The sequence below is a fragment of the Ambystoma mexicanum genome, chromosome 5q (assembly GCF_040938575.1).
Source record: "Ambystoma mexicanum isolate Mex_15411 chromosome 5q, UKY_AmexF1_1, whole genome shotgun sequence".
In the NCBI taxonomy this organism is placed as follows: Eukaryota; Metazoa; Chordata; class Amphibia; order Caudata; family Ambystomatidae; genus Ambystoma; species Ambystoma mexicanum.
Genome location: NC_090933.1, coordinates 464,463,347 through 464,489,892, shown reverse-complemented (window position 1 = coordinate 464,489,892; position 26,546 = coordinate 464,463,347).

The window sequence follows — 26,546 nt, the reverse complement described above, 5'->3', positions numbered from 1 at the left end:
AGATCAGTAACATCAATATAGACAGTGATACCGAACAATAGAAAAAAACAGCAAAGGATGCATATGCAGTACCGATATGTAAGGTATTCTAGGTGGCCTAGTATAAGTCACAGAAGTGGGTATGTACAGCTGAGAGCGTAGTGGCATCTCTGGGTATACCTTATGACTGCTCTTGAGTGAGAAGCCAATTTTTTATCTTCTTCTGAAACAGAAGAAGGAGGGTACATCTCTGAGATACATAGGTAGTGAGTTCCAGAGTTTCAGGGCTAGAACAGGGAAGCTGCTGCCCCCAGACTTCCGGCGGTTGAATTTTGGGATTCGTAGGCAGTTTTGATGTGTCGTTGTAGTGGGACGAGCAGTACTGTTTTTGGAGATTTTGCATGTCAGATATTTGGGGGCTGAGTTAGCCAGACATTTATGCGTAAGGCCTAATATTTTGACAGAGATTCTACTCTTGATGGATAACCAATGTAGGTTACCCCTGGTGGATGAGATGTGGTGTGATCTGGGAATGCTGAGGGCGGACCGGAGGGAGTTATTTTGAAGTTTCTGCAGTTTAGTTAAATTATTTTGGCAAGTTCCAAGATAAAGTGCGCTGCAATAATGGAGTTTGGCGAGAATTAGAGCTCTGGCTAGAGTCAGACAGTCGGTAGGTGTCAAAAAAGGTCTGCATGCGTTTATTAATTTGCATGTGTATGCAGTTGCTTTAACATGTCTGTTCTGTGTTAAGGAGGAGTCCAGGTAGAATCCCAGGGTTTTAACTTCTTTGGAGACCTGTATGGTATTATCGTCAATGTTGAAGGCTTTGAAATTGTTGTCTAGTTTAATGAGTATAGTTTGTGAGCCGATGAGGAGTAGTTCCGTCTTGTCATCGTTGAGGCAGAGGCCGTGTGTGGCCATCCATGCCTGGATGACAAGATAGATTTTGTTCAACAGTTTAGAGTCTAAGTCATTATTCCCAGTGATGGGAATAAGTATTTGGGTGTCATCTGAGTAATTAGTGTAGGTGACACACAAATGGTCAAGGTCATCAAACAGGGGCATAGTTAATATGTTATAAAGCGTTGGTGAAACACAAGAGCCCTGAGGGACTCCACAGGTCACCTCCGTTGGATCTGCAGATGCGTTAGATGAGAAGACCCTCATTGTCTTTTGATTCATAAATAAATGGATCCAGTTTTAGGGCATTGTGGGAGAAGTAGGCAGCAGTTGATAAGTGACTGCAGGGTACATCGTGGTTGACCAGGTCAAAGGTGGCCGATAAGTCAGGTAGTAACAGAATGGATAGGTTGCCTTTATCAATTTGTTCATCCATATGTGTCTTAAGGTTTATTAAGGCCATTTCTGTCCCATGTCTAGGCCTGAACCCGATTGCTGTAAACCCAGTAGGTTGTGGCTTTCTAAGTGAGCCTGGATCCGAAGCTATGCGGCCTGGTCATGAATGTTCAGCAAGAAGGGTACCATTGTAATAGGATGGTAGTTGGTAGGTATATTTTGGTCAAGGTTGGATTTTGTTAGTAGAGGGAGTACCCAAGCCTCCTTGAGGTTGGTGGGGACAGTGCAAGTCCTGAAGGAGTTATTTATGAAGGAGGTTATAAACGGGGCCAGATCTTTAGATGCCTCTTGAATGACATTAGATGGGCAGGTGTCTCCTTTACATCTGAATGGTTTGAGGTTGGTAATTAAGTTTTCGATCTCTGAGATGGAGAGTGGTGTGAATTTGAATTGGTTGCCGGGTACAGCCACGGCGGGCTGGTTTTTGTTGGGCAGGAGTTCTGAGGAGATACTCTGGTTTTCTGTTTCTATTTTGTTTTGGAGCATTGATATCTTGTTGATGAGGGCATTTTGGATTTCAGTGCACCATTCTTTGTTTTAGAGCAGTTTTCAATGGGTGGAACAGGCAATTCAAGCTCTCTACGAATGGTGAAAAGTTCCCTAGAGCTAGACTTAGCATTGTAGATTTTGGTATTATATATCTACCTTTTAGCTTCGAGGATGGCTGTTTTGTATTCATTAGAAATATTTTGGAAAGTGTCTTTGATCGCAGTTGTGGGATGGTTTTTCCAGGTAGTTTCTGCTTGTCTTTTAGTATCACGTAGAGATTTAAGGTTAGGGGTGAACCACGAGTTGAGCTGGGCCCTAGGTTTGGCTTTGCACATATTCAGTGGTGCTAGGGTGTCTATGGTGTGCGTGAGTGTAGAGTTATGTAATTCAACTAGAGAGGATGGGTCAGCAGTGGTGTTATTGAAGTTCAGGATGGGTTTTATTAGGGGTAGTACTCTCTCTAATGTGATCTTTTTTTGAGGTTTCTGGAGAGAGTGGTGCCAGTGTTCTAATGTGGTTAGGAGGTGTGTTAGCCTGGAGGTTGAAAGAGACAATATGATGATCAGACTAGGCACAAGGTGTGTTGGTGAGTACCGAGGTCTGGCAGTTCAGGTCCTCAATCCAATTAAGGATTCTGACTTTATTATGGGTGGGCATAGTATTTCCGGTGGGAGAAGCCGAGTTCTGAAATTGAGTTAGCTACTAGTGAAGCAGCTGTGTCGGTTGTGTCATGGAGGCCTAGGTTGAAGTCACCCAGCAAAAGTATTTGTGAACTGGGTTTGGTGTCAGCAGACAGGAGTGATGAGATGTCCTTGTCAAATGTAGACCTGGAGGTCTACACAGCAAGTACATTTTTAGCGTGCTTGAGGCGGATAGGGCGAGTTTCATGGAGAGAAGTTCCACAGAAGGCAAGTGTTGTTTAGGTAGGGCTCTAAGGTCGAGGTAATTCTTGGAAATAACAGCTTCTCCTCCTACTTTGGCAGATTCTCTAGTCTGGTAATTGAGTAATTGTCTGGGATTTCTAGAGAGAGATCGGCCTGAGGGAGCGTGTAGCCAACTCTCGGTAATGGCTAGTAGGTCGAGCTTTTTTTTTTTAGTTCTGTTGTGCAAATTGCTAGACATTTCGCTCTATAGAATTGAACTGCATTTGTGCTTTGCATGCAATCACAATTTACATGACATTGGCATTTTTCTTTTTTTAATGTTTTATTGGCTAAACAAAAAGTTCAACCTTTAACATAGATCCATTCATCTAGCACAATTGTCAAGAGCCCTTCTCACTCTTCATGAATAGACAAGTCTGGTTCAGTTAATAATTGGAATTCCACAAATTTAACGGCATCTATTGTCTGACCGATTTTGTCGGCAGTCATTAGTCTTTCATAATATTCCTCCTCTGTATCATGGTTGAATAGATCCACATATCCGCCCATTATTTTACCTCTTTGTTCATTGAGTTTCAGACAGGACATCATCAAATGTCTAATAGTTTCCAGGGTTTCCGGATCGCTGTAGAATCAACAGCATGCATCTTGGATTTTTATCTGTTTTCTTAGCAGCTGCACCTCCCTTGTTGGCAAGAGGTTAAGCCTGCATCGCATCAATACATTCCTATAATGAGGAGATGGAAATTGTCTCATGTAGGGAGGAGGCACATTCAAGGTTTTTCGTTTGCATATGATGTTATAGAAAAGGTTGTTTTATCTTTTTAGTATTAGGGTTTCATCCCAATCCTTTTCATGAAGGGATCTTTTTGCCTTCTACGGGTTCCCCTTTAATGTCTTCTGGTCGATATTACAGGAAGTTAATACTTCCCTACATTTCAGTTTCCATAGTTGAAAATATTTGTCGACCTTTTTTCGGCTCAGTGTTTGTCAAGATCTCAAATGGTATCAGAGGTGAGTCAAGAATGCATTTTCGATATAGGGAGATGGTTTTCCACAGAACTGTCGACGCAAGGGACTGCAATCTGAGCTCATGCCTTATCGTTTAGATCGAAAAGCAGTTAGGTAGTCTGAGTATTTTCTGCAAAAAGAAGGCTTTACAGATTCCCCATGTTTCCCAAGGAAGGTTTAACAGTGACTCGGCTCCGTAGGTCCATACCGCTATTACCTTCTGTTTATAGAAAGACAGTAGTGGAATCAATAAGTAAACACTAGATCTCCGATGGAGGATTCGGCCCTGGTTAGTGAGTTTCAGTAGCCTCTCCCTGATTAGGCAGTATTGGCCCTGTTCATTAGTGTTTTTATTGATCCGCACTCCAAGATAGATTGTTCACTATTTCCAAACTCTGATGTTCAATCGACCAAGTGACATTATTCTTCTTAGTCTGCTTTCCCGGGGCTGATTTCAGAATTAGAATCATCGACTTCTTAACATTTCTCTTCATGCTGTTTTCATCTAGATCATTTTTTAATTCAGTGATTCGTCTTTGAAGTCCTATCGTGGTTAGATCTATAAATACAACATAATCCGCGTATAGGATCCAGGGTATCTCTCCCCCTTCAAACATGGGTTGGAAGGCTCGTATTTTCCTCTTTGAATCTGCCATGTCAACCAGGTATATGGCAAATAACAACAGAGCCAGGGCACAGCCTTGTTTAATGCACTTAAAGGTCAGAATCATCTCCATAGTGCTTCCCCCCTTTGATGTTTGAATTTGAATTGATGTATCCGTATACAGAGCTTGAATGGCTTCCATTAGGTCATCCGGACAGTTGTATTTTTTTTGCTTAGCCCAGAGGAGTTCTCTGCTGATCCTGTCAAAGGCCTACTCTAAATCTACAAAGCCTAGATAGATGTTGCTCTTCATTTCCAATGCAAGTAGTTTTAATAGGCTCAAAAGAAATAGGTTCAAGGAGGTACCTACCCCACTTATGAAGGCTGTTTGCCTTTTGTCCATAATTCCAGCTTTTAAGGCCCATCTCTTCAGGTCCCACAAAAGAATGGAGGCAAATAGCTTGCCTATAGAGTCCAATAGGGCAAAAGGCCTATAATTCCAGGGGTTGCTGCGGTCGCCTTTTCTTAAAAATAGGCACTATCACGGCCTTCTTCCAAGATTGTGGTATTGTTCTGGTTCTTATAATCTGTTGGAATAATTATAGTATTAGGTCAGTCCAGGGTTCACAGTTTGCTTTAAGCATATGATTAGATATGCGGTCAGGACCGGCCGCCCTTGAGGAACTTAGTTTTTAATCCTCAGAGATATATCCTGGCGATCAAACTCAATGTGCCAAGGGTTTATTACCTCTTTTTTTCACTAATTCCAGTTGCTATACTCTGCTGAAATAAGGTTGTGTAGTGTTTAACCAAAGCCTCAGCCGAGACTTGGTTTGTAAGTAGGGCAGATTGGAGGTCATCTTCCTTATTTATTATCTCCCAGAGGCTTCTAGCGTTTCCTGTCCTGATACCCACCAACATTTGCTCTGCATCCCCCTGGGGCCTCTGTGCCCTTGAAGATCTCAGCCAATTTTTGTAAATCTGTTTATATTCCCTTATAAGTTCATCTTTGTCCAAGAGAGAGCTTCGTCGTAGTCGTAGCAGTTGCGCTCGATATTGTTTCTTTTTAGCAACCAATTCTTTATTGTACCCGTAGCAACCAATTCTTTATTGTACGCGTGTCAATTGATTTGTTTTTATTTACATCGCTCTTTACTTCATACTCCTTAAGTAACCATCTACAGTCATTTTCATCTGGATTTTCTTTCATGTGGTTATTAAATTTATTCACTATTCCTGGGATAGCCCGGGATTTAATTCTTAGTCTATTTTGCTTCCAATGGCGGGGTATATTCCTGTCCATCCCTCTGACCTACCAGTAGAATTCTATTTCTAACAGTGCATGGTCACTGGTGGATTGATTTTTAACTGTAAACGAGTTAATACATTTTAAGGTATTCCCGGCGACAAAACAGTAATCCAGGCATGCTTTGCTCATGTTACAAGCCGAGGTGTCAGCCCCATGGAGATCACCTTTAGTCACTCCATTCAGCATTGCCATCTCTCTAATTTCCATCTCTTCTAGTGATATCAGCTCCCTTGCTTCCAATTGTGAATCTGGTTTTCTCTGACCTCCTTTATTCAATAGTTTGAGATTAAGATCGCCGCATAAGAGGATAAATTGTTTTTTGTCTTCCAGCATCGATTTGTCGATTGCCTCCATAATATCACTTATGTACTTTTCAATCTCACAGTTGTTTGCGCTCCAGTATGTATTAATCAACAGTATTCCAATCTCATTTGCTCCCATAAGTTTCCTTACTTTGAGTATCTGAACAAAGCCATTTGGGATACGATGTTCCACCACGGTTAGATCACAGTAATCTTTTATCAGGGTCAAAAGGCCGGCACATGGTCTCCCCTTGAGACCTTTTCTAGCCAGATTTATATACACTTTAGATCCCTCACAAACCGGTGTAGATCTTATCCAGGTCTCTTGTAGACAGATTAGTTCGAACTTTCCCAGGAAATTACTTTCTCCAGTGAACAGGTGATTAAATCCCCTGGTGTTCCATGAGGCAAATAGCACTTTGTTCCCCTCAGCTTCTGCATTTATCTATTGCTTCTTTTTTGTGGTCAAGGCGTTTGCCATCCATGCCCAATCCTCCACTTTCTTACATCCTCGTTTCCCCACTCCAAGTTATTTCGTCTGTGTCCTTGAATTGTCTACAGTAAATCTTAGCTTTGCGACTGAGGCATCCACAAGTTTAGGTAAAACATTTTCTTCCCTTCTTTTCTTAGAGCCTTTGCTTTTCCTTTGCTTCGGCCGATGAGTTTCACTTTGCCTGGTCTTAGGTTCATGCCTTTCTAGATATTTAATTTTTTTTGACCTATAAACAGGTTCTGCAGTTTTTGTTTTTTTCTCTTTACGATCTTGATTCTGCCACAGGCTTTTATCTTCTCCACTCTTCCTTCAAGTGACCCTGCATCACTTAGTCTGAAGCCTATAGTATCCAGCTTCTCTTTAAATTTCTTTACTGTGTCTTTAATCTTCTGCAAACTCAAGTGCAGGACTACCACGTCTGGCTTTCTGTCATCTGGAAATTCAACGATTGCAATGTCGTCAGATGTAATAGTCTGCAGTGTTGAAAACTGAATGAACAGGGTCATCACATTTTTCCTGTTTAGGAGGATCCTTTTGTCATCTTTTGATATTCTTTCCAATTTTAACTTGTGGTTTTGTTGGTGGGTTACTTTCTTTGCAACCTGATCCCTCGTGTTTCCATTCACAGTACCATTTCTCTCTTGTCTTTCTGTCTCATTTCGGCTCATGGATGCCCCCACTGATGTCCAGCTTTGGTCTGTGCTCAACCACCCATTTTGTCCTCTAGTTTATCCAAGATCACTGCCATCTTTCGCTCCTCAGTAGATATTTGTTTACTTTCAACAGGTTTACTAGTCTTGTTCGCCTTTTGCAATCCTTAACAGGTTTTCTGTGAATTCTTCCACTTGAAGCCCTTCTTTTTTTGTTAGAGTGGATAAGCTACATTTATTTATCTATCTCTTGCCAGTCTGACCCACTAATGTGATCCCAATTGTGATCATCTTAATTTTTTTCTATCATTTCAATGAGATCACTCATACATGCATTTGACTTGACTTCATAGTCATTTTCACTTCCAACCCTGATTATAGGGTCGGACTAGCAACCATTTTATTGACCATATTTCCAATTGTCATTTCTTTCTCGTTTTTTTTGCAAGATGGACCATCTCTTCTCGGGGCGAAGTTCTTATATTCCTTAGGAAGGATCTAGATCCATTTGCTTTCTGTTTTTTTACTTGTTTTTTTGGCTTCTTTTGTGACTTTGTTTCCGTCTCCGCTTGTGAGCTAGTTTTCAGGCTCTCTGATGGTAACTTGATTAGTATAATAGTGTCTTTAAAAATCGCAAAGCTTGTTTTTGAGGCATCCATCTGCTCTGGAGGTAATGCAGGATCCGTAAGATCAACATCCACGTGCAGTCCTCTAGGTTCTTTCACTGGTATGGGGTCGCCAAGTCCCTTTCCCAGCACCAGGGGACTCACCTTTGGCTTCCTCAGCTGTTTTATCTGCAAGGCCTGACCTTCCTTATTCGCCTTTTCTATGCCACCTAAGTCCATAATTCTTCCCAGGGAGTCCTCTAATACCGGGATGGAAACCATGTCTTTTAACTGAAAGGCCTTACTGAGCCATTTAAAGTTTTCCAAAATACCATCCATAAGGAGTGATTTGTCATTAGATTCTTGTCGATTCTGCCAAAGGCTTGTTAGATCAGATTCCTTGACCATTCTCCAATCAAGCCTTCTCAGGAGCAATCTATTTCACTCAAATGCTCCTTCGTTTTTTTATTTGAAGTATGGACTTCTTGTAGTGATTCATTGATGTTCTCATATAACTTGAGAGAAGGGGCAATCACAATGTTTAACGCCGCCATCACCACGTTCTGTGTATGCACAAAATCGTCCATTCTGTCCTTTCTACACAGGTCACTGATTTTCTCTAGTGAGGCTTCATCTATACTAATTTCCTCTCGACCCTTTGCCTCTGAAATAGAATTCAAGTTTGATATGCCAGCCAGAGTGCTAACAGGAGTGTTTAAGACCCTCTTGTTTCACCCCTTTGATCTTTTACTGGAATCCTCAAGCGGGCCAACCCCATCCAGGGCAGCTAGCCTCTCCTTGATTAAAGAGAGACTTTTCCTTTTTTCTGTTACGATTTGCCCTGTTAGGTTGGAAATGTCTTGAATTAGTTTATCCGCCAGACTTGTATTACTTGATGTGCTTATCTCTGTATAAGCTAGCCCGCTGTGGGAGGGCTGGCTTGAAAGGCCCAACCAACGCAACTTTTCATTTTCCAAACCTTGGATTTTAATCCTACCTTCCGCAGATGGCGTTGCTCTAGCTTCCGTATCTGTAACCATTTTTATGGGTATGCCTTTTCCATCATTTAAACTTTCCACATGCATCACCTTAGGAAAGGCCACTGGCATACCTTCAGCTTCTCCTGATCTTTCTTTGAAGAACTGAGGCCGAGGAGTTTCAATTAGTTCATCCCAGGGGTCATCCTCTAACCATATTTCAACATCCGCCTCTCTAATTTCTCCCATCCGATTTTCATATATTTTGCTTCCTGCTAGGAATTGATTAGGTCGCAGGGGAGACTTTTCTTTGAGTGGACTAAGGGGGTAATTCATAGAAATCAGCGCACAAGTGGCGCACTCGGCTGGCACACAGTGTGCGCGTGCGAATCCCTGCGCCAGCCGCGTGCGCCAAAACCCATTTCCGCGCACAGCGTTTTCATGGATACCAGCTACCAAAACCAGCCGCGGCGAACAGTGGCGCAGCGACCCTGCAGCAGCGCCAGTTACGCCCCCAAGAACGCCTCTCGCGCAGGGAAAAGCCATCAAAATCCCCAATCCAGCACAAAGGGCTGCGCTAACCCTGGACCAGCACGGCAAGCGGGCTACGTGTATCACTGGGGTGCGCGGGAAGTACCTCACGTCATGTCAGCTGGGTACGTGCATTTCAGGGGTGCGTGGGAAGTTCCACATGCGAATGTCCTGGCTACGTGTATTTTGGGGTGCGCGGGAAGTTTCACACGCGATATCAGCAGGGTACGTGTATTCCAGGGGTGTGCGGGAAGTTCCACACGCGAATGTCCTGGCTACGTGTATTTCGGGGTGCGCGGGAAGTTTCATACGCGATATCAGCAGGGTACGTGTATTCCAGGGGTGCGCGGGAAGTTCCACACGCGAATGTCCAGGCCACGTGTATTTCGGGGTGCGCGGGAAGTTTCACACGGGATTCCATCAGGGTACGTGTGCATCAGGGGTGCGCGGGAATTTTCACACGTGAATTCAGCAGGGTACGTGTATATCAGGGGTGCGTGGGAAGTTCCACACGCGAATGTCCTGGCTACGTGTATTTCGGGGTTCGCGGGAAGTTTCACATGCGATATCAGCAGGGTACGTGCATATCAGGGGTGCGCGGGAAGTTCCACACGCGAATGTCCTGGCTACGTGTATTTCGGGGTACGCGGGAAGTTTCACACGCGATATCAGCAGGGTACGTGTATTCCAGGGGTGCGCGGGAAGTTCCACACGTGAATGTCCAGGCCACATGTATTTCGGGGTGCGCGGGAAGTTTCACACGCGATTTCAGCAGGGTACGTGTATTACAGGGGTACGCTTGAAGTTCCACACGCGATTCCATCAGGGTACGTGTACATCAGGGGTGCGTGGGAATTTTCACACGTGAATTCAGCAGGGTACGTGTATTCCAGGGGTGCGCGGGAAGTTCCACACGCGAATGTCCTGGCTACGTGTATTTCGGGGTGCGCGGGAAATTTCACACTCGATATCAGCAGGGTACGTGTATTCCAGGGGTGCGCGGGAAGTTCCACACGCGAATGTCCTGGCTACGTGTATTTCGGGGTTCGCGGGAAGTTTCACACACAATATCAGCAGGGTACGTGCATATCAGGGGTGCACGGGAAGTTCCACACGCGAATGTCCTGGCTACGTGTATTTCGGGGTGCGCGGGAAGTTCCACATGCGAATGTCCTGGCTACGTGTATTTCGGGGTGCGCGGGAAGTTTCACACGCAATATCAGCAGGGTACGTGTATTCCAGGGGTGCGCGGGAAGTTCCACACGCGAATGTCCAGGCCACGTGTATTTCGGGGTGCGCGGGAAGTTTCACACGCGATTTCAGCAGGGTACGTGTATTACAGGGGTGCGCTTGAAGTTCCACACGCGATTCCATCAGGGTACGTGTACATCAGGGGTGCGTGGGAATTTTCACACGTGAATTCAGCAGGGTACGTGTATTCCAGGGGTGCACGGGAAGTTCCAGACGCGAATGTCCTGGCTACGTGTATTTCGGGGTGCGTGGGACGTTTCACACGCGATATCAGCAGGGTACGTGTATTCCAGCGGTGCGCGGGAAGTTCCAGACGCAATTTCAGCAGGGTACGTGTATCACAGGGGTGCGCTTGAAGTGCAACACGCAATTCCATCAGGGTACGTGTATTACAGGGGTGCGCGGGGAGCACCACACGTGAATTGCACGTGTGGGTCCTCCCAGGTGTTCACCCTCCACGGCCCCTGCAGGTGGCTCACACCACAGGGGCCTACCCTGCACATGTCCTGCAGGCACCCCATCCACCATGGCCATGCACCCCAGCCAACCCACATGTCAACTTGCACTACTGCCCACCAACGCATGTCCCCCTGCACCCCCAGCCACCAGGGGCACCCTCCACCAGGCCCCCACCCATGTCTCCCACCACCCCCACCCCCCAGCACTGTGGGGCACCCTCCACCAGGCCCCCACCCATGTCTCCAACCACCCCCACCCCCCCAGCAGTGCAGGGCCACCCTCCACCAGGCCCCCACCCATGTCTCCCACCACCCCCACCCCCCAGCAGTGCAGGGGCACCCTCCACCAGGCCCCCACCCATGTCTCCCACCACCCCCACCCGCCAGCAGTGCAGGGGCACCCTCCACCAGGCCCCCACCCATGTCTCCCACCTCCCCCACACCCCAGCACTGTGGAGCACCTGCCAGCAGGCCCCCACCCATGTCCAACTCATGTTCCCCACCACCCCCACCCCCCAGCACTGTGGGGCACCTGCCAGCAGGCCCCCACCCATGTCCAACTCATGTCTCCCACCACCCCCACCCCACAGCAGTGCAGGGGCACCCTCCACCAGGCCCTCACCCATGTCTCCCACCACCCCCACCCCCCAGCACTGTGGGGCACCTGCCAGCAGGCCCCCACCCATGTCCAACTCATGTTCCCCACCTCCCCCACCCCCCAGCACTGTGGGGCACCTGCCAGCAGGCCCCCACCCATGTCCAACTCATGTCTCCCACCACCCCCACCCCACAGCAGTGCAGGGGCACCCTCCACCAGGCCCTCACCCATGTCTCCCACCACCCCCACCCCCCAGCACTGTGGGGCACCTGCCAGCAGGCCCCCACCCATGTCCAACTCATGTTCCCCACCTCCCCCACCCCCCAGCACTGTGGGGCACCTGCCAGCAGGCCCCCACCCATGTCCAACTCATGTCTCCCACCACCCCCACCCCCCAGCACTGTGGGGCACCTGCCAGCAGGCCCCCACCCATGTCCAACTCATGTCTCCCACACCCCCACCCCCCAGCAGTGCAGGGGCACCCTCCACCAGGCCCCCACCCATGTCTCCCACCACCCCCACCCCCCAGCAGTGCAGGGGCACCTGCCCGCAGGCCCCCACCCATGTCCAACTCATGTTCCCCACCACCCCCACCCCCCAGCACTGTGGGGCACCTGCCAGCAGGCCCCCACCCATGTCCAACTCATGTCTCCCACCACCCCCACCCCCCAGCACTGTGGGGCACCTGCCAGCAGGCCCCCACCCATGTCCAACTCATGTCTCCCACACCCCCACCCCCCAGCAGTGCAGGGGCACCCTCCACCAGGCCCTCACCCATGTCTCCCACCACCCCCACCCCCCAGCACTGTGGGGCACCTGCCAGCAGGCCCCCACCCATGTCCAACTCATGTTCCCCACCACCCCCACCCCCCAGCACTGTGGGGCACCTGCCAGCAGGCCCCCACCCATGTCCAACTCATGTCTCCCACCACCCCCACCCCCCAGCACTGTGGGGCACCTGCCAGCAGGCCCCCACCCATGTCCACCTCATGTCTCCCACCACCCCCACCCCACAGCAGTGCAGGGGCACCCTCCACCAGGCCCTCACCCATGTCTCCCACCACCCCCACCCCCCAGCACTGTGGGGCACCTGCCAGCAGGCCCCCACCCATGTCCAACTCATGTTCCCCACCTCCCCCACCCCCCAGCACTGTGGGGCACCTGCCAGCAGGCCCCCACCCATGTCCAACTCATGTCTCCCACCACCCCCACCCCACAGCAGTGCAGGGGCACCCTCCACCAGGCCCTCACCCATGTCTCCCACCACCCCCACCCCCCAGCACTGTGGGGCACCTGCCAGCAGGCCCCCACCCATGTCCAACTCATGTTCCCCACCTCCCCCACCCCCCAGCACTGTGGGGCACCTGCCAGCAGGCCCCCACCCATGTCCAACTCATGTCTCCCACCACCCCCACCCCCCAGCACTGTGGGGCACCTGCCAGCAGGCCCCCACCCATGTCCAACTCATGTCTCCCACACCCCCACCCCCCAGCAGTGCAGGGGCACCCTCCACCAGGCCCCCACCCATGTCTCCCACCACCCCCACCCCCCAGCAGTGCAGGGGCACCTGCCCGCAGGCCCCCACCCATGTCCAACTCATGTTCCCCACCACCCCCACCCCCCAGCACTGTGGGGCACCTGCCAGCAGGCCCCCACCCATGTCCAACTCATGTCTCCCACCACCCCCACCCCCCAGCACTGTGGGGCACCTGCCAGCAGGCCCCCACCCATGTCCAACTCATGTCTCCCACACCCCCACCCCCCAGCAGTGCAGGGGCACCCTCCACCAGGCCCCCACCCATTTCTCCCACCACCCCCACCCCCCAGCAGTGCAGGGGCACCCTCCGCCAGGCCCCCACCCATGTCTCCCCCCACCCCGCAGCAGTGCAGGGGCACCCTCCACCAGGCCCCCACCCATGTCTCCCACCACCCCCACCCACCAGCAGTGCAGGGGCACCCTCCACCAGGCCCCCACCCATTTCCAACTCATGCTCCCCACCACCCCCCAGCACTGTGGGGCACCTGCCAGCAGGCCCCCACCCATGTCCAACTCATGTTCCCCACCACCCCCACCCCCCAGCACTGTGGGGCACCTGCCAGCAGGCCCCCACCCATGTCCAACTCATGATCCCCACCACCCCCACCCCCCAGCACTGTGGGGCACCTGCCAGCAGGCCCCAACTCATGTTCCCCAGCCAACATGTCATCACAAGCTAGATCCCTGGTCCCTATGGTCAGCCTCCAAATGCAAAACAGCCACCCGAGTATTGCATCCACCCACTCATAATTGGCAATTACATGACAGAACACCAATTGCAAGTTTCAAAACAAACACATGTCCCTCACATACACCCAATGGGTTCAGTGAATGTCAAAACCCATATCATGATATGCATGAAACCAATGAGATCATACTACACATTGAAGTTCGATTAAAAAATATGTATTAAAGGAAACATAAATAGAATCAAAAATAAAGAAACAGAAATGGGAATGTACAAAAATGAAAAGAAGCATGTCCGTGAAAAAAAGCAAAACCAAAAATCATAATCCAAAGTAATGGTGTCCAAAGTCACTGTCCACAAAAGAAAATCCAATGGGAAATAATAATTGAAAGCCATTGCTCCATGGGTAAATTGTGAAAGAAAAATAAAATCCAACAGTGAACTATGTAGAGACGAACAAGCCAGGGTCCATTATCCCAACAAAAGAAATGAAACCTATCTAACTACACTAATAAAATAAACTATATACAAAAATGTGGCCAATGTCCAAAAGGTCCAAAACAAATAAAAAAACAAAGGAAACCCAACACTACCTACATAACTATGTACAAGGGCAGCGGGCTAGTCTGACGGCTCACTTTTGGATGTCCCGGGCCAGGGCATCATCGATCTCCTGCTCAATGTCCCGGAGGCGGTCCTCCTCCATGGCCCGAGGGTCCGCAGGGCCGTCAACGTGTCCACCTCCAACCCCCTGCGGATTGCCTCGAGGCACTCGGCCCGCCTGAGGGCCCTCCGCATGGAGTTCTCCGCCCTGACCATTGTGAGCCGTGCCTCTTCCGCCCGCTGCCGCTCCGCATCTATGGCGTGGCCCAACTGCTGCCACACGGAAGACACTCTCTGTCCTGGGTCCTCCTGCCCTCCGGCCGATGCCTGCCCCTCCGATGTTGAAGGGCCCGAGCCTTCATGGCTCCCACCACTTTGCTGCTGCTGCTGTGCCTCTGCCCGTGCACTGCCTCCTGCTGCCTGCACATCCTCCGCCGGCTGGGGTGCAGTCGTTGATGTGGCCACCCCTGCTGGACGCCCGACTCCCGACTGTGGCAGGGATGCCTCCTCCACCAGCCTGGCCGCACCGTCGGAGGCAGCTCCACAGGGCACCCAGGTGACTGATGGGTGGGAAGATGGCACGGAGCGTAGGGGGTTCAGTTGAGGAGGGGGTCGTAGCAAGCCCCAGCAAACGGAGGAATCCGGACTGGGTGACCTGTCCCAGCAGGCTGATGTGGTCAACGAGCCATTCGAGATGACGTGCAGTCTCCTCATGAAAAGACTGCAGGTCACCTCGCATGGCCCGTTGACGCAACGCCACACCAGTCAGGACAGGCTCAACCCGGACCCGGAGAGCCACATCCTCAGGCAGAGGAAGGCTAGTTGTCGTTTGCTCATCACCTGCCTGAAAACGGGTCTGGACGTAGGCATCCCTGCTGGTGCAAGATGATGCAGGGACAGGATCAGGGACAGGATTGCACACAGGCACCTCCGCGGCGGCCTGTGCTACCTCCTGTCCCTGGTCCTGCACTGCACCACTAGCACCAGTGGGATCCCCACCTCCAGACCCCGTCTCTGTTGCTTGCACGGCCTCCTCCTCCACCAAACCCCCCACCAACCTGGATGACTGCGTGCCATCTTCCCCCGTTGGGCCCTGTGGTGTCCCAGCTGCCCCTTCTGCTGCCGAGGAGTCCAACTCCAACCTCCGCCTCTTGGACCTCCCCCCGGCAGCTGCGGCCTGGGACGCGGCACCGGACTCCTCACTCCCCGACGAGATGACAACATGGGAGGGGAGCCGGGCCTTGCGTCTCCGGCTGGCGGTGGGATCCCCGCCGCTGTGCTCCACAGCACCTTCTCCGCCCTCTTCAACAGTTGACGCTGCAGACAGGGAGAAATAAAACACAGGCATCAGGGCACTGTACAATGGACACATACACACATGACAGTTGTACATGAGTGGCATTGGCAAACCTCAGACATGCCATCACAATCCCCAACACACATGTCATTTCAACTCGCACACATGAGGCATACCACAGCCATATCGCAACTGCCAGCACCATCCATACCCATACAACAGCATGAGCAGGCAAAGCTGAGCCAGACATCACATGCAACACAGGAAGTGCACCACACATGTACACACAACGCCACACTTGCATGCATGTGTACACCTCTGCCAAGTGTCGCAGTGTTCGGATGGGCATCCATGTCACAACTGCCAATCAGGCTTCCACATCCGGCTGTGACATGCATCCATGTTGCATCACTGTTGCACCCTTGTGAAATACACACAAATGCACATGTACACAGTGCTGATACATGCAGCTGAAAATAACATACATGCGTGACATCACCGACATGTCTACTTACATACACATTCATCCAAACATGTGTGCCCACACAACTGCATTTGGCATGCAAGCCTACACACAAAAGCACCATCCATGTCTCACACATTACAGCCCTTGCATGTGTTAGCCCCACAGCCCTGTACACCCCCACCCATACTCGACCCCATACAAACAGATGTGCAACCTGCACACTACTGAAACATCACCACACGCACAGCTCACAATCAGGATGCATGTACACTTACCGCTCGACTCCAGACGGGTCTGCCTCTCAAGGACCTGGACGTGGAGCACTCGGGATATGCGTTCCAGGACCCTCATCTGATCTTCTGACAAGTGGCCCCGGCACCCCTTGGCATCCGCTGCCTTCAAGAGGCGCCAGGCCTTGTTCAGGGTCCTGGACCTGAAGTCCTCCCAGCGCTTCTTGACATGTTGGAAGTCGCGGACTGCCACCCCCTCCGCGTTGATGGCAGTCACGATGTCAGTCCAGATCTGAGTCCGTCCTTCCTTGTCAGCGCGGGAACTTCCGAAGAGGGCAACAGAAGACTCCCGACTGGGATACCATCGCTCCACAGCCCAGCCCCAGGACCCAGGTGCCCACCCACTCCTGCCTCTGGGGTTGCCATGTCGGGCACTGAAACATCTGGCACCACTGGCAACCCCCGGCCAGAGAGGCAGAGGGGCACCAGCTTCACTGCCACCAAAGTTGGTGTCCTGGTGGAGCAAGTCCTGGGGCAGTATGATGCCCTCTTCGGAAGTAAGCGCGCCAACAAGGAAGGACGGACTCGGATCTGGATGGACATCGTGACTACCATCAACGCGGAGGGGGTGGCAGTCCGCGATTACCAACATGTCAAGAAGCGCTGGGATGACTGCAGGTCCAGGACCCTCTTGAAGTCCCGGCTCCTCGTGGAGGGGGGCCGGGGCCGCATGAGTCCCATCCAGATGAGGGTCCTGGAACGCGTAGGCCCAGCGCTCCACGCCCAGATCCTTGAGAGGCAGACCCGTCTGGAGTTGAGCGGTAAGTGGCCAAGCATTGCTGTGTGAGACAGGGCATGTTGCAGTGTGCTGGTTGTCTGATACTTGCCTGTATGTGTGACATAGGCCATGTATGCATGTGTGTGTGCAGGGACGTCATGCATGTGAGACCAGTTATGTATGAACCACACGGGTGGTGCATGTGTTCAAATGCAACATGGGTTGCCCTATGCGGAATGGCCACATGAAAGCATGCCAGTCTCTGTTCCTGGACATGGGTGGGGTGAGGGATGGGTGCTGATGCCATGTACATGTATGCTGTCCATGTCTGTGTGTCTGACCTGTGTGTCTGTGACTTGTGAATGCCAGGGATGCATGACACATGTCTGTCGCAATGTTCAGGTTCACTGATGCAGCCTAGTCATCCTTGTATCCACTGTGTCTGTGGTGTACGAGGCCAGTTGGATGAAACTAGGGTGAAGTGGGTGCATGTGATTGGCATGGCCCATGATGCATGTGAGTTCCAAAACAACATTGTATGTTCCAAGAATCCCTTGGACATGTATGCTAATGTCCATAGCATGCGCCATGCCTGTTACCGCATGTGTCATGATCTCTGCTTCCAAAAGGTCAGGGTTTTCCCAACTCCCTTGGAAGCAGATCCATAACCCAGGTTCCGAGTGCCAACCAGTCCCAATTGGGACCTTTTGGACCCAGTCCTGGCGCCAGTGGCACCAGGCTCATAAATATGCCCAGTCCCAGCGCTGGAAGCGCCGGGCTCATAATGCTTGGGTGGACTTACCTGCAGCAGACCATGCTGCTTACTTGCCTGCCAGTTGAGCCTCTGATCCTCTTCTGTTTGGAACTACTTTTCCTGTTGGGTGGGGCTGGAGCCACTCCCTAGATTCAGAACACTGGAACTCTTCTGGAAGGCAGGAACTCTTTTTTTACCAGGAACTCTTTTCTTACTTAGGCGTGGCTGTGGAAGGAGACACCTAAGCACTACAGGAGGCTATTTAAATCACACCCGGTGGATGAATCTTGCTTTGCGTTATTCTGCACCCTCTGCAGCAGAACGCTCATCGTGTCTTCTGCATCCGGTCCTGGGCCTAAGGAAAAAGGCTTACCATCCTGAATCCAGTCTTCAGCAACACCTATAAAGACAAGAAAGAACAGGTTAGCATTCCGGCATCTGAAAGGCAAAGGCTTACCTACTCTTCGTGTGCTCCGGAGGTCTTCACACTGCATTCCGGCATCTGAAAGACAAAAGCTTACCAACTCTTTGCACGCTCCGGAGGCCGTCGGCGCTGCATCTCGCATCTGAAAGACAAAACAAGGTGCGTTTAAAGACATTGGGGAACTTTAATACTCACGTGCCATTACTCCTTTCCACATCTAACCCAGTGGGTATCCCGGCACCCTGCAGCCGCTCCGAACTTGTACCTGCAAAATAAAAAGACAGTTAGAGCGCTTCGTGAAGTTGGCAACAAGCGCTTACTTACGTGCTTCCAGGCGCTTCTATTCATCACACGGGCTCCATCTTCAACTCACTTCAGCCCGTCATCCGCCATCGCCGGAACCCTGCAAAACAAGAGACATCATTATTAAAGACTTTAAAGACATTTGAGTTACTCGAAACTTACCGTTCGTGCAGTAAACGACGGACAGCAGTCCTCTGAAGTCAAGAGGCCTGCGCTACCTATCCAGCGAAGAAACTGGTTACAGCACCCTGCCCCGAGAGCGTTAACCTGTGGGGGTCTACAGGAGAGGAGAAGAGGAAAGAGATAGGGACACCCCAATAACCCCAGTTCATTAACCCCGTATTTTCTATCTGCAGACATCTTACTCTGCACGTCAGGCATACAGGGCACAGAGGTCCAGCCCAAAGAGCCAACCGGGTGCTGCACATCATCTTTGAAGATACGGTAGTCGCCCAGTCAAGACCGGCGCCTCTGCGAGAATCAGGTGAGCGTTACAGCATGTGTTTTACCTGCACTGAGCCATGTGTTGTGGAGGGACATGATGGAAGTGATCTTTGACAATGCCACTCATCTGCTATCACTTCCTGTCTAGGGGACCATTGTACAGTACCCTGATGCTTGTGTTCTATGTCTCCCTCTACACAGCGCCGCGTGAAGAAGAGGGCGGAGACGGCTCTGTGGAGCAAAGCGGCGGGGATGCCCCCACGGCTGCAGCGGAAGGGGTGGATGAGCCCCCACAGGGGCTTGCATCGGCGGAAGACGGGGTGGAGCCATCCAGGTTGGTGGTTTCCACAGAGGAGGAGGAGGCCGCTACTGAGGCGCACATGGGGCCTGGTGGGGGCATCCCTGCTGGTGCAAGTGTTGCAGGGCAGGGGCAGGAGGCAGCACAGGTTGCCGTGGAGGGGCCTGTGCATGTCACTGTCCCTGACACTGTGACTGCACCACCATGCACCAGCAGGGATGCCCCATCCCAGGCCCGTCCCCAGGTAGGGGGGATGTCCATGTCATCTGACTCCCCTCCACCTGCGGATGAGGGGACCCCCGGCCGTATGGAGAAGGTCCTGATTGGTGTCGCGTTGCGCACAGGTGCAATTCGTGATGAGGTGCGTGCTTCCCGGGAGGAGCATGCACGTCATCATGGAGAGCACCGTGCCGACGTGGCCCAGTTGGGATCGGCCATGGTCGGGGGTTTCCTACATGTGTCGGCCAATCTGGCGACCCTCTCCTCCTCTGTGGAGACTATGCACCAGTCGTTCTCCATGCCGTCTTCCGGCCCAGATGCCACCAGAGCCCCCTGTGGACCTGCCCTGACCAATGCAGCCGGCTCGGTGGGGATCCCATCCCTGCCACAGTCGGGAGTCGGAAGTCCAGCAGGGGTGGACACACCAGCAACTGGACCCCAGCAGATGGAGGATGTAACGGCATTATCGGGCAGGGCACGTGCACAACGGCGTCGGTGGATTCCATCAGCCTGGATGCCGTCGTGCTGGCACAGGCAGATGCGTCGGAGGCAGCAGCAGGCTCGACGTGGGAGGCATCATGGCTCGGGGGCCATCAACATCAGGGGTGCAGGCATCGGCCGGAGGGCAGGAGAACCCTGGAATGGGAGTGGCTTCCGTGTGGGAGCGGTTGGGCCAGCAGATAGGTGCGGAGCGGCAGTGGGCAGAGGAGGAACAGCTCACAATGGTCAGGGCGGAGAACTCCATGCCGAGGGCGCTGAGGCGGGCTGAGTCCCTCGAGGGTCTTCGCAGGGAGTTGGAGCTGGACACTGCTTTATCCCTGCGAGACCTCGGGGCCAGGGAAAATGCCCGCCTCCAAGCCATTGAACAGGAGTTCGATGATGCCCTCGCCCATGACAACATCCAGTGAGCCGTTGGACTAGCCCGCTGCCCATGTAAATAGTTATGTAGTTAGTGTTAGGTTTCCTTTGTTTTTTGATTTTTTTTGGATCTTTTGGACATTGGCCACATTTTTGTATATAGTTTATTTTATTAGTTAGTGTTGTTAGATAGGTTTCATTTCTTTGGTTGGGACAATGGACCCTGGCTTGTTCGTCTGTACATAGTTCACTGTTGGATTTTATTTCACTTTCACAATTTACCCATGGAGCAATGGCTTTCAATTATTATTTCCCATTGGATTTTCTTTTGTGGACAGTGACTTTGGACACCATTACTTTGGATTATGATTTTTGCTTTTGCTTTCTTTCATGGACATGCTTCTTTTCATTTCTGTGCATTCCCATTTCTGTTTCTTTATTTTTGAATCTATTTATGTTTCCTTTAATACATATTTTTTTATCGAACTTCAATCTGTAGTATCATCTCATTGGTGTCATGCATATCATGATATGGGTTTTGAGATTCACTGACACCCATTGGGTGTATGTGAGGGACATGTGTTTGTTTCGAAACTTGCAATTGGTGTTCTGTCATGTAATTGCCATTTCAGAGTGGGTGGATGCAATACTCAGGTGGCTGTTTTGCATTTGGAGGCTGACCATAGGGACCAGGGATCTAGATTGTGATGACATGTTGGCTGGGGAACATGAGTTGGGGCCTGCTGGCAGGTGCCCCACAGTGCTGGGGGTGGGGGTGGTGGGGAACATGAGTTGGACATGGGTCGGGGCCTGCTAGCAGGTGCCCCACAGTGCTGGGGGGTGGGGGCGGTGGGGAACATGAGTTGGACATGGGTGGGGGCCTGCTGGCAGGTGCCCCACAGTGCTGGGGTGTGGGGGTGGTGGGAGACATGGGTGGGGGCCTGGTGGAGGGTGCCCTTGCACTGCTGGGGGGTGGGGGTGGTGGGAGACATGGGTGGGGGCCTGGTGGAGGGTGTCCCTGCACTGCTGGGGGGTGGGGGTGGTGGGAGACATGGGTGGGGGCCTGCTGGCAGGTGCCCCACAGTGCTGGGGGGTGGGGGTGGTGGGAGACATGAGTTGGACATGGGTGGGGTCCTGCTGGCAGGTGCCCCACAGTGCTGGGGGGTGGGGGTGGTGGGAGACAAGGGTGGGGGCCTGGTGGAGGATGCCCCTGCACTGCGGTGGGGTGGGGGTGGTGGGAGACATGTGTTGGACATGGGTGGGGGCCTGCTGGCAGGTGCCCCACAGTGCTGGGGGGTGGGGTGGTGGGGAACATGAGTTGGACATGGGTGGGGGCCTGCTGGCAGGTGCCCCACAGTGCTGGGGGTGGGGGTGGTGGAAGACATGAGTTGGACATGGGTGGGGGCCTGGTGGAGGGTGCCCCTGCACTGCTGGGGGGTGGGGGTGGTGGGAGACATGGGTGGGGGCCTGCTGGCAGGTGCCCCACAGTGCTGGGGGGTGGGGGTGGTGGGAGACTTGGGTGGGGGCCTGCTGGCAGGTGCCCCACAGTGCTGGGGGGTGAGGGTGGTGGCAAACATGAGTTGGACATGGGTGGGGGCCTGCTGGCAGGTGCCCCACAGTGCTGGGGGGTGGGGGTGGTGGGAGACATGAGTTGGACATGGGTGGGGGCTTGGTGGAGGGTGCCCCTGCACTGCTGGGGGGTGAGGGTGGTGGGAGACATGGGTGGGGGCCTGCTGGCAGGTGCCCCACAGTGCTGGGGGGTGGGGTGGTGGGGAACATGAGTTGGACATGGGTAGGGGCCTGCTGGCAGGTGCCCCACAGTGCTGGGGGGTGGGGGTGGTGGGGACATGAGTTGGACATGGGTGGGGGCCTGGTGGAGGGTGCCCCTGCACTGCTGGGGGGTGGGGGTGGTGGGAGACATGGGTGGTGGCCTGGTGGAGGGTGCCCCACAGTGCTGGGGGGTGGGGGTGGTGGGAGACATGGGTGGGGGCCTGCTGGCAGGTGCCCCACAGTGCTGGGGGGTGGGGGTGGTGGGGACATGAGTTGGACATGGGTGGGGGCCTGGTGGAGGGTGCCCCTGTACTGCTGGGGGGTGGGGGTGGTGGGAGACATGGGTGGGGGCCTGGTGGAGGGTGCCTCACAGTGCTGGGGGGGGTGTGGGTGGTGGGAGACATGGGTGGGGGCCTGGTGGAGGGTGCCCCTGGTGGCTGGGGGTGCAGGGGAACATGCGTTGGTGGGCAGTAGTGCAAGTTGACATGTGGGTTAGCTGGGGGGCATGGCCATGGTGGATGGGGTGCCTGCAGGACATGTGCAGGGTAGGCCCCTGTGGTGTGAGCCACCTGCAGGGGCCGTGGAGGGTGTAGAGGGAACACCTGGGAGGACCCACACATGCAATTCACGTGTGGTGCTCCCCGTGCACCCCTGTAATACACGTACCCTGATGGAATCGCGTGTGAAACTTCCCGCGCACCCCGAAATACACATAGCCTGGACATTCGCGTGTGGAACTTCCCGCGCACCCCTGTAATACACGTACCCTGATGGAATTGTGTGTCATACTTTCCGCGCACCCCTGATATGCACGTACCCCGCTCAATCGCGTGTGTAACTTCCCGCGCAACCCCGAAATACACGTACCCCGCTCAATCGCGTGTGTGACTTCCCGCGCAACCCCGAAATACACGTACCCCGCTCAATCGCGTGTGTAACTTCCTGCGCACCCCCGAAATACACGTACCCCACTCAATCGCGTGTTTAACTTCCCGCGCACCCCCAAAATACACGTACTCCTCTCAATCGCATGTGTAACTTCCCGCGCACCCCCGAAATACACGTACCCTGCTCAATCGCGTGTGTAACTTCCCGCGCAACCCCGAAATACACGTACCCCGCTCAATCGCGTGTGTAACTTCCCGCGCACCCCCGAAATACACGTACCCCGCTCAATCGCGTGTGTAACTTCCCGCGCACCCCCGAAATACGCGTGCCCCGCTCGCACAGGCCCAATTGCTGTATGTTGCCACTTTCGTAATGCGCAGGGACGCTACCGCCTGCCTTCGTGTGGCAGACGTGTTTTGGCTTGTGCGTGTCTTTGGCTGTGCGTGGCTTTGCCCTATTCGATTCCATGAATACGTGTGTTTCGAGTGCGTGTGGGCGTTCCGTCTGCTTCCCTGCAGTACATCCCCAGTTACGCCCTTATTTTTGCGCGTTGTTCCCCATTCCGCGCGTTACTCCCCGTGTTCCGCCCACTTTCTGGTGTATGCGCCGAGGTTGTGCGCTTTCATGGTGCGCGTCGCGCACGCCTTTCAGGATGTTGCAGTGACGTGTGCGCCATGCACGGGTTTGGCGCACATCCCGAGGAAAACACGCACAGGGACTTCCATGAATCGCACGCATGCGCGTGCGCCTGTTTTTTTGTGCTTGCGCCTGCTTGCGCCTGCTTGCGCAAAGATCTTCGGCGCACGTTTGTTCCATGAATCGGCCCCTAAGAGTTTTTTCCACAACATTGGGAACAAGGGTTGATTTCAATTTGATCCTGTAGATCAGTGATTTTAGATTAAACTTTGTCACATTCCCCTCAAAGAGCTCTGCCTTGTCGAACTTCTTATGTGTAGCTGGCAGGGTCTCGGTATTAGATGTGAGGGGCGAGTCATTATGCCATGTTGTTTCTGATAGCCATTGTAGGCTAACCACAATGGAATCCACCTCCCGGTTTCTATCCACCGTCTCCACTTCCATTGAGTCATGGGTCACCAAAGCCTGTGGTACGCAGTTAATGTCACTGGCTTCCTCTATAAGATCTTTGGTCCCATGGTTAATCGGAGAGGATCGTCTCCCCAGAGACACTTGCTCCACATCCTTTAACTGGGGGGAGTTAGGTATGGGTAGCGCCTCCCCGAAGACTTCTGACTCCGGGGCATGATCTGTTGCTTCCACACCTCCTCCCCATTATAATAAGGGGCTTGATTTGGGGCCTCATCTACCCCTTGATCCTGGTCTGTAAGAAATGCTTTGGATGCCATATTCCCCCTTGAGAGGTGCGGCCAAGGGAGGGGATGGAAGGTAAATCTAGTGGTCGCACCCCTCCGGGACAGGTATCCAGATGGTCAGTGCCGTTCAAAGTTGTTGGCTCTGAAGTCAACACAGCTTTTCTTCCCATGTCAATGGTGGTTAAATCCTTATTCCCATAGGGTAGGCGATATTGCTTCAAGGTCGACAGGGAAGAGGAGGGGGTAAGGGGCAGAGCTGGGAACAGGTAAGGCGCTGTCTCACCTGATTTCTTGTTTTAATTCCCGGCTCACCTCCAACTTCTGTCTGGTCACCCGCTGGGCGTCTCATTTTCGTCATCGTGCAGCTCCTCCAATCAGAAAAAAAAATGGAATAGACGCTGCCAGCTCTGGGGGATGTCTTACTCACCAGGCACCACCCGGAAACACTGTCAACACCACTTGCGCACCACTTCCGCTGACACAGAAGTAGGTGCTTAAGAGTGCTGACAATGGCTGAAGGCAGCAGGCAGCTCCTCCTCCAGCAGTCCTTAAAGGGCCAAGAGCCCAATGGCCAAGTCCACAACTCACAGAATATTTAGCAAAGTGCGGCAATACTTCCAGCGAGCCCCAAGAGTCCAAATGGCAGCGCAACAATCTCCACCGTCAACACCACTTGCGCACCACTTGCGCTCCGCTGACGCAGAAGTAGGTGCTTAAGAGTGCTGACATGGGCTGGAGGCAGCAGGCAGCTCCTCCTCCAGAAGTCCTTAACGGGCCAAGAGCCTAATGGCCATGTTCACAGCTCACAGGATATTTAGCAAAGTAGGGCAATACTTCCAGCGATCCCCAAGAGTCCAAATGGCAGCGCAGCGTTCTCCACCGTCAACACCACTTGTGCACAACTTCCGTCATAGTAAACAATTATTAGTTAGAGGGATAATGTACATTTTAAAGATAAACTTTTTCGTCACCCCTTTTTTTGTCCATAAGATTATAGGTAAAAGACTCATGAGAGTCAACATACAGACCTACACCCACCTCTTCTTCTCCAGTTTGCCCTCAGCATGCCCCTTATGTTTCACAGAGGGAATGCTGAACGCTTGGAGAGGAAGGCCTTAACAGGGTCATATCACTGTATACATTTTTTATTTGCACACCAAGAAACACGTAAGTCATAGGGGTAACACCTTGGGAAAAAAGTCAAATTAACCAATGATATGTAGAGAAAAAGGGGGGTTAAGCTGGATACCTTGCATCTGTTTATTTCAAGAAAGAAGATTTTCCACACAGCTATTTTATGTTTTTGTGCTCAGTTGCAAGAGGGTTTGTTTATTTGATCTTGCTAGGTTGAAAACACCTCTTATGGGTACAGCTGGGGCTCTTGTGCCCCCATGTTGTCAGCCGACATGTGTTTCGACCCGTAGGTCCTTTTCAAGGCTATGTGGTGCGGTCCAGAGCCCCCAGTGCAGATAGCAGGATGCCATTTCATGGAAGAGTAAGAGACTCCAGGGCCCAACAGGAGCCAATAGAAATCACAGGAATACATGCTTTTTGTCCGACCAGGACGCCACAGGGGGCGCCGGACCGCACCAGATAGCCTTGAAAAGGACCTACGGGTCGAAACACGTGACGGCTGACCACATGGGGACACAAGAGCCCCAACTGTACCCATAAGAGGTGTTTTCAACCTAACAAGATCAAATAAACAAACCCTCTTGCAACTGAGCACAAAAACATAAAATAACTGCGTGGAAAATCTTCTTTCTTGAAATAAACAGATGCGAGGTATCCAGGTTAACCCCCCTTTCTCTCTACTAAACCAATGAGGTGTGGGATACACCTCAACACTAACCTGTGACCTTGCCACCAATACTAAATAAACAAAATGGATTCCTAATACTAGAGCTTAGCAAAGTTGGTTCCACCTCTAGGGCACATGTTCTCCTTTTTAACCAATGGTATGGCACCAATCATTTTTAAATGTGTATTCGAAAACTACACCACATGCACCAAGTGTTGGTGAAATAGTTCAACCAACCCTGAATCTGGCCACTGTTTCAGAGCCCTGAGAACTTGATGTAATGTGTTAATGCTTAGGTGAATAGTAGTACTCAGTTCCTGCAGAAAGAGCTAATTCTTCATCTAGCTGCAGCAATGTTCT